This window comes from Solanum dulcamara, chromosome 12 (genome assembly GCF_947179165.1).
Source record: "Solanum dulcamara chromosome 12, daSolDulc1.2, whole genome shotgun sequence".
Classification (NCBI taxonomy): Eukaryota; Viridiplantae; Streptophyta; class Magnoliopsida; order Solanales; family Solanaceae; genus Solanum; species Solanum dulcamara.
This window is the reverse complement of record NC_077248.1, coordinates 41,525,601-41,534,572: the sequence shown is the minus strand read 5'-3', so window position 1 is coordinate 41,534,572 and position 8,972 is coordinate 41,525,601.

Here is an 8,972-nt window from a genome sequence, read left to right as displayed (position 1 = left end):
CATGTACTTGCTAGTGAATCCACATAGCCCAGTTAAATAGTTACTTTTGGAGTATGCCCTGACAAGGCAGCCTCCGTTGTTTCGATATAGAAGTCATCCGATTCCATGTAAGTTGGAGTTAAGTTATGAGATGTCAAATTAAGAGGTAATGATAAAGTTTTATGATATGCATTGACCAAGAGTTTCTTATATTTTAAATTGCTTTTAAACTTTACTCATATTCATTGTAATTGGTCATATATCTTATGGCATATTGATGACGTTCTTTTACTTGTTCAAGCATACCTCACATACTTAGTAAAATAAAATATACTAACGCATATTTTGTCTATATTGTCTCATAATATAGAAATGCACCACACTCATGATCATCCTACTCGTAGCTAGAGATTTCTTTAGATTTCAAAGACGTTGGTGAGTCCTCATTTTCGAAGAAAGGAATTTTATTCATGTTACTATTGTTTTTCACTTTCTTATTTTGTTAGGGTGATCTAGGAGCTTGTCCTAATCCCTTGCCAAAGAATAGACTAAAGGCATGTTTAGATCATACTCATTGGTGTAGTCTGGATTGGACGTTATAGAGTTTATTTCCGTTAGTCCCATTTCCCACTTAATGATTATTTCTTCTTATCTTTATATTTTTCTTTACCTTATATATGCAATGTATGGTAAAATTGATTATGGTTGGGTTCCCTCGCGTCCTGATCACCGTGTTATGACTAGTCCCTAGGTTGGATTGTGACAAATTTGGTATCAGAGCAAAACGTTTAGAAGGGTCCTAGGGGGTCTAACATGCCACGTTAAGCAAAATCTTATTCTGTGGTGTAAAGCACGTCACATCTATTAATAGAAGGGTACAAAAAGTCTAAGCAAAATTCTCACTTCTTTCATAGTCTATGTCGTACGGTATAGTGGATAAATCTTTTCCCTCTAATGCTTGTTCTTTGCAATTTTCATAATATGCCTCCACGAATATACCCCGCTACAAGGAAGGTGGTTGAAGAAGGGGAACAAGCTCCGAATGATAATTTGAATGATCAAGTCTCCAATGCTGAGTTTCAAGGGGCTTTTCAAGTACTTTATTAAGCCATTATGGCATAAGAAAATCATGAAGTAGTTGCTCCCGTGAATTTGAATGATTGTAAAGCAGAAACAAGAGTTTGCAATTTCATGAGGATGAATCACCCAGAGTTTTGGGGTTCTAATATTGATGAGGGTCCCAAAGAGTTTATCGATAGCATCCATAAGATTGTTGAGATCATTGGGATTAGCCTGATTGATAGGGCGGATTTGTCTACATACTACTTGAGGGGTGTTGCATAAATTTGGTTTAATCAGTGGAAAGGTGAGAGGCCTAGAGAGATGGATCCTGTGAATTAGGAGGATTTTAAAAAGGTATTTCTTGATCTCTTTTTCCCACTAGAGTTGAGGGAGTCCTGATATGTCATGTATTTATGATATTTTTGACACTCAAAATGGTGAATTAGTGTGAGTTGCAAGTATGTTTCTGTAGATATGAGGTTGATTTTGTTTGTTTTGCAGGAAAACTAAGTCGCTCATAAGTTTGGATGGTTTTATAGGTCTGAGCGGTGTTTTGTATAGCATTGAGGAGTACGAGCCTCACCCTGGACTATAATGCCTTGCATAGGCCATGGTGGTGTTCGTTTATTATAGAAGAAAGCTGGATGGAGGTGCTAAGTACAACCCCACGGAATGCACCACAGACCGTAGTATGGGTGTTGTACTGTCGATCATGTGAAGATGCTGATGGGATAAATTTTGCCAAGTGTAACTCCACGGAACTCATTACGGCCTGTAGAGCCCAATATGGATCGTGGTAATTACTCGTAGAGATTGATGAAGGAAAGTGGAAATTTGTCAAAGGCTATCACCACGGGACCTAGTACTGGTCGAAGTCATTACCACGAGGCGTAATGGGTGCCCGTGTAGAGAAGAAAGATACATAGTAGGAGCCAAGTTAAACGCCATGGAAGAGTACCATGAACCGTGAATTTCAGTACGGTCCATGGTGAGTGAGCATGAAGCATGCCGACTTTAATTTTTCTAGTTGGTTTAGGATTTGGTTTTGTATTTCTATAAATACCCAAATTTATTTTGTTTTTAGGGTTGAGCATTTTTACTAGTTTTTGAGTACTTTGTGAACATTGTGAATCTATACTTAGTTACTTTCGGAGATTGATTCTTGATATATTATTTCAATTTTCATCCTTTATTTGTGATTCGTATGGTTGATTCAAGATTGAATTCTTCATTTGCATATGTATTAATTCATAAATTTGTCAAAAATTCTTTTTCTTTTACTTACAAGTATGAGTAGCTAAACCCACAACTAAGATTATGGAACCATGACGACTTACCTAAAATAGGCAAAAGTAGGATTGATATATGTTTTTTTTTTGCATGTATTGTGATTTCTTCATTCAAAAGTCTTTCTTAGTGAGTGAAAGCATTAACAACTTGCCCATATTCATTGCTTTCTCGAGAGGGAGGAAGTGATTAGGAAAAGAATTTGACAATGGAAATTCAAAGAGTTTGGCTTCGAAAGAAGGGATAAATTTTCGTCTAAGTTATTTAAGACCGGGAGGAGATAGTTCTTTGGGATCAAGGGCGAGGGTTAGTAAAGTATACATTTTGAGATCGGGAGGAGATGAATGAAATATGTCTAAGAAGGACCAGGAGGTGAATTAGATGTTACCTAACTCTCTAGATTTTGCATACAATACAATGAACAATATCATGAGTACGATTAGCCTATTAACTAACAAGTCATGGGGAACACAATCCTAGTCTAGCCTTCAAATAGTTTATAACTTTAATCTTATTTACTTATCTTTGCATTATTACTTGTTCTATGTTAAAACCAAAAACCCCATTTTTACTTTATGCAAATTTATTTTTGGGAAGTAGCAACTATGACAGAATAGTGATAGCTAATAGAACTTGTTTCAACCTATTCCCTGTGGGTTTGACCTGACTCTTAGTTGGAAAAAATATACTGCTAATGATTGTCTATATCTCTTTCGAGAGATGTAATTGAGCGTTATCAAAATGGTGCCATTATCAGGGAATATAGTTTTTGATATATTTTATTAGTATTTACTTCAGTTTGTAGTTCTATTTCTTAATTTTACTTTTGGTTTCTTGTTTTTGTTTTTTGTTGTAGGGAACAGATAGTGCATGCCAACCACCTAAATCAAGGGTGAACCACTACGTCCATACGATATTGAACTACAAAGATCAATTGTCAAGATGAATGTGCAAGAGCGTGAGGCGCTAAGGCTAAAAGACTCGCTGAAAATCAAGTCAGGGATGGTGTTGACAACAAGGGTGAACTCAATGGAGCTTTACGGAGCAAAGATCAGTGACTTGTGAACTTTGCTTTGGTTGAGGATAATGCTGATATGGATGGTGCAGGGGCTACTGAAGCTATAGTCCTTCCACCACTACCTCTAGGTGTGAAGTTGAGTATCATTAGTACAATGCTGCAAATGCTAAATTTGATGGGACTACATTTATTTCCATTTTCTCTGTCTGGGGGAGATGAAATGAATAAATGAACTCCCCTATGACTCTATCACAATTTTGAGGGATTGAGAGACGCATTTTTGGAAAGGGTCTTCCTACCATCCAAGAAGTTGCAAATCAAGGATGAGATTAATGCTCATAAACAACGACTAAATAAAACAGCGCATGAAACTTGGAATGATTTAGACAAAAGCTAAAGCAGTGTCCAAATCAAAATTTCATTGATGAGCATTTGAAAGAGATATTCTACAGGTCTTACAACCAAGTAGATGAGATATTCCTAATATGTTTTAAAGATGGATTGATAGGAATTTACTATCTTTCCCTACTATGTTATGATCATGTTTATGAGTTTCCATTGCGATATTGACTAAGCACTCAGAGGACTTCTAGGTGGGGTTCGATCCGATAACATAGTTATTTAGCCAAGAAAATCCTACTAGCAACCTAAATTCCCAAACTACGTTGACCACGTAGGTTGTCTTCATAGCCTAGCTAGTTGATCCATATAGCCAATTGAATAGTTACTTTTGGATTATGCGCTGGCAAGGTAGCATCCCCTGTTTTGATGCAGGATTCATTGGTTTGTCTCAATGCAAGAGTTATCGAATTCCATGCAATAGCTTGCATGGTCTTAGTTTTCAATTAATTGTCTTATCCTACACATGTTGGAGTTAAGTTATGAGTTTATAATAAAGGTTTATGATATGCATTGACCAAGAGTTTCTTATGTTTTAAATTGCTTTTAAGCTTTACTCATATTAATTATGATTGTCATGCATCTTATTTCATATTAATTAAGTTCTTTTACTTGTTCATGCATACCTCACATACTTAGTATATTCAAATGCACTAATGCATATTTTGTCTACATTGTCTCATAATATAGGGATAGACGACACTCATGATCATCCTACTCATAGCTAGAGATTTCTTTAGATTTCAAAGACGTTGGTGAGTCCTCATTCTAACGAGATAGGACTGTTATTCATGTTGCTATTGATTTTCACTTTCTTCTATTGTTAGGGTGAGCTAGGAGCTTGTCCTAATCCTCCATCAAAGAATAGACTAGAGGCATGTTTAGAGAATACTCATTGGTGTATCCCGGATTGGACGTTATAGAGTTTATTTCCCTTAGTCCCATTCCCCACTTAATGATTGCTTCCTCTCATCAATATATTGTTCCTTACCTTATATATGTGATGTATGCTAATATGGCTTATGGTTGTGGTCCCTCGCATCTTGATCACTATGTTATGACTATGCCTTAAGTTGGGTTGTAACATTTTTTTATTGGTGGAACCACTATCCCTAAGAAAAATCCAGAATGTATAAAAACACAAGTTCCTAAGAGAAGATTAAAATGGGAAGCCACAAACAAACTGGTCATCCAAAATAATGTAAAGTCCAAGAAGATTCTGATATGTGAAATAGTTCTAGATGAATATAAAAAAATTTCAACATGCTAAAATGTTACACCCCACGTCTTTGAACTCGAAAGGTTCCTTAAGTTGCTTAGAAGCTAGTATGTGAGCCTCCTAAGTTACGACCCTATTGAACAACTCTAAGAAGGGAGAATGTGGCACCCCATGGTAGGGGAGGTTGGAAATGGGGTCAAGAGAAGTCAGAGGGAGTTGGAGGCCAAGTGATGAGTCGTAGGACTCGATTTTCTTATGTACGCCCTAACTTAGAAGTTTTACATACTTAAGCTATTTGAGTATATACCAAGCTTGCATAGCACGGATGACATAGTCCCTTAAAATAAGATGAGATTACGAACCCATGAGGAAAAAAAAAATTACACGGGGTGGCCAATGGGAGGGTGACACGTGGCAGCACTTAAGCAAGCAGGTGACCCACCTGCTTGGGTCCAAGTAGGTGACCCACCTGCTTGGGGGAGGTGGGCCCCACTGCCACGTGGCAGCCCCTCCTTCAACATGTAGATACGGTGGGCCAATAGGGGATGGACACATGTCACCTCTTGGGTATGACATGTTTCACACCCTAGGACCACCTATATATATGTATATGTGACTAATACTTCAGCTTTTTCCTCAAATTTCAGCCAAAATAAGAGAAAACAAACCCTAGAACTAAGGAGAAAAGAGTGACGGCTTCGGGAGAAAAAAATAGGTAAGTCCCAATTTCCTTCCGTAAATTAATTACTTACGTATACTACAATGATATGGAGAGTAGTATAAAATTAGGGTTTGGTACAGCAAAAATCGGACAGCAAGCTTCCACGATGTTACAATGCGCTAAAGAAAGTTCCGAGGCACAATTTCGGCAAGTTCTAGCCAATTTCGGAAAAGGTAAGTTCTTCCCCTCTAATTTGAAGTTTATTATGTTAAATTAGAGTGTATTACACACCTTAGGGTCTGCTGGAAGTTGGGGAAAAGGTTTGAAAAGTTCGGCATTCAAAATAAGCGAAATTGGAATCACTATAGTTAATTGTAATCGAATAATGCGTTGCGCTTGTGGTGTGTGACTTCTGGTAGGGTGGTGAGGTATTTTGGTGCTGTAATTTATGTTAATAAGGGCGTGGGGGGATTCTGGTTGCATCCACACGATGCTCCGCTGTGCAATTAAAGAATTCGCGAAAGAAAGATTAAAAACTTAAGTTTTGGTATCATAGTTTCGAGTGAATCGTTGGGGGTTTATATTGTGTAATGTTGTCATAATGTGCATATGTATGGTCTGCTGGTTGTATTTTTGGTAGGTTGCAGGTGTTAAGGACATGTTTGGAAATTCGGATAGGGCACATTATAGAGGAGGTGCTATCTGATTTCCGTTAACACCTTAACTAGTTAAGGAACTAGTCGAGAAGGTGAGTCAGGGGATGAATGCTATGAATATTAGTGGGTAACCTAAGTTGCTGAAAAGTCTAAGGGTTATTAATACTCGCCTTACTTCTGTGTTAAATAGGTTGCGAGGACAACGACATAAACACGATTAAGGGGAGTCCATAAGAGGTATGTGAAGCCTATCCCTTCTCATCTTTTGGCATGTCGTAAAGGTAAGTAAACAGTGATATAACGTTTAAAGTGATTCCATTCTTGAATACTCCTTATTTAGTTCTAAATGTTAAAGCTTACATGATAGTTAAGCTAATTTCCTTGAGTCTTTTGTACATTCAGAAAGTAATGAATATACAGACTCCTAGTCATAACACTATTCGAAGACAAATAATCTGGAATTCTTAAGTGAATAGTCTTACTTTGGTATATGTCTAGGAACCTCGAGATGTAATTAATGTAGCCCCTAATGGTATTTAGAGGGCAGCTAGAATGACTATATTGTTACTCGAGTTCTTAGATAATAACTTAGTCCTCTTATATAGTTGAGTCTCAGATAATGATTTAAACTGTGTTTTGTTTCTCACTACTCTACTCGTGTATACTGTAACACTTCTTCTCCGAGTCCCACGCCGATTATCAGATTTTTGCAATTCACTTTATTGTCCACTGAGTCCCTCACTAGAGGGCTGGCATCCGTATATATATATATATGATGAGGATGTGTTATAATAAGGTGATGATGGCACAGGTCCTGATACTGATTCTACATATATGATTCACCAGACCCCTTATAGGGCTGGCTATATTGAAAGTTTGAGAATGCATGTTTTTATGATTCACAGAGTACAAGTACATGTTTCTGATTTGATAAATTGTTCTCCTTCTCCTTTGTTTCGGATATACTTCCAGTTTTGTTACATTACACTTTACATACTCAATACATATGTCGTACTGACCCTCTATCTTCGGGGGGATGCATTTCATGCCCGCAGGTACAGGTACACAGGTTGAGGATCCACTAGGGTAGGAGTCCCACTCAGCGGTTTTAGAGCGCTCCATTGTGCTGGAGCTAAATTTTAGCTACTAAGTTCTGATGTATATATTAGTTTTATTCATGGGTACAGTGGGCGCCCTGTCCCGCCGTATGTTATTATTTTCTTACTCTTAGAGGTCTGTGGATACGGATATGGGTTGTACGTATATAAGTATGGGTGTATATCAGCTGTATGTGAGTTGTATATAAACTATACATGAGTTACATATGCGTTAGTGTACAGCTGCGCTGGTATGACTTATGCTTTAGGGCGTTCCCTATGTCATGGAGACCTTGTCGGCTCGCATATATATGTATCACGGGATGACCCCATGTGTTATAATAGCTTTGTCGTCTTATAATTTTTCTTATATGTTGATGTATTTTGAGTATAACCAGGGGACAGACTATGTATAGTTTGCCAGGGTAGACAGGGTTGTCCAGTTCAGGCCCCCATCACGGCCTACGGGGTTGGGTCATGACAGAAGTGGTATCAGAGCAGCTCTTTCTTAGAGTATCCATAGATTGTGTCTAGTAGAGGCTTGGTTATCGGTATGTTGTGCACCACACCTATAAACAGGAGGCTGCAGGACATTTAGGATGTTACTTTCTTTCTTATTTTAGATCGTGCGATAGAGCTATATTTTCAGGATGACGCTTTACTAACCAATCTATATGTTTATAGTAATGCCTCCAAGGAAAGCGACCATGGCCCAGACGGGTAAGTCAGCAATGGGGAAACTAGTCAGACCCCGATGGTTACCAAGGCCTGTGCCTAGTGTATGCCGAGGATTGTACTCCAGTCGGCGAGGTCTACTACGCTGCCACTTCCAGAGATGCTTGGGGCAGCAGAAGCTGCAAATCCTGAACCTCTAGTACAGGAGCCTCCCGTCACGTAGCAAGGGGTGGAGGATAGAGCTATAAGAGATGTCGTGCAGCTGTTGACTAGGCTAATGGTAGGACAGGCTCGGAGGCGTGGCCCAGATAATGCCAACAGACAAGAGAGCTTGAGGGTCTTTGACTTCCTAGTTTGTAACCCTCCAGAATTTTATAGATCAAGGACTACCGAGGACCCATAAGAATTTATTCGACAAATACAACATACACTACGAATTATTAGGGCTTCGGAAACTGAGTCAGTTGAATTGGCCTCCTATTGGCTTTATGATGTAGCCCCTAACTGGCACGAGTCTTGGGAGTTATCGAGGGCTGAGGGTGCTCCTCTAGCTGAATGGGATGAATTTATAAAAGGCTTTCTTAGCCACTTCCTGCCTCCAGAAATAAGATGAACCAGGGTGGATAGATTCTTGCAGTTGAAGCAAAATGATAGGAGTATTTGAGACTATAGCCTCGAGTTTGACTCATTAGCAAGGCATGCCCCTACAGTTGTAGTTGATATGGCAGATAGGGTACATCGATACATAATGGGCTTGGATCTTTATTTGGTTGATAGCTGTATGGCCATGGCTTCTCAGCCAGGCATGGATATTGCCCAGGTACAAGCATATGCCAAAGGGGTAGAAGAGCGACATAAAAGGCGTCATCCTGACAGAGAGTTTGATACAAGTCAACCTAAGAGGGCTAAATCAATTGAT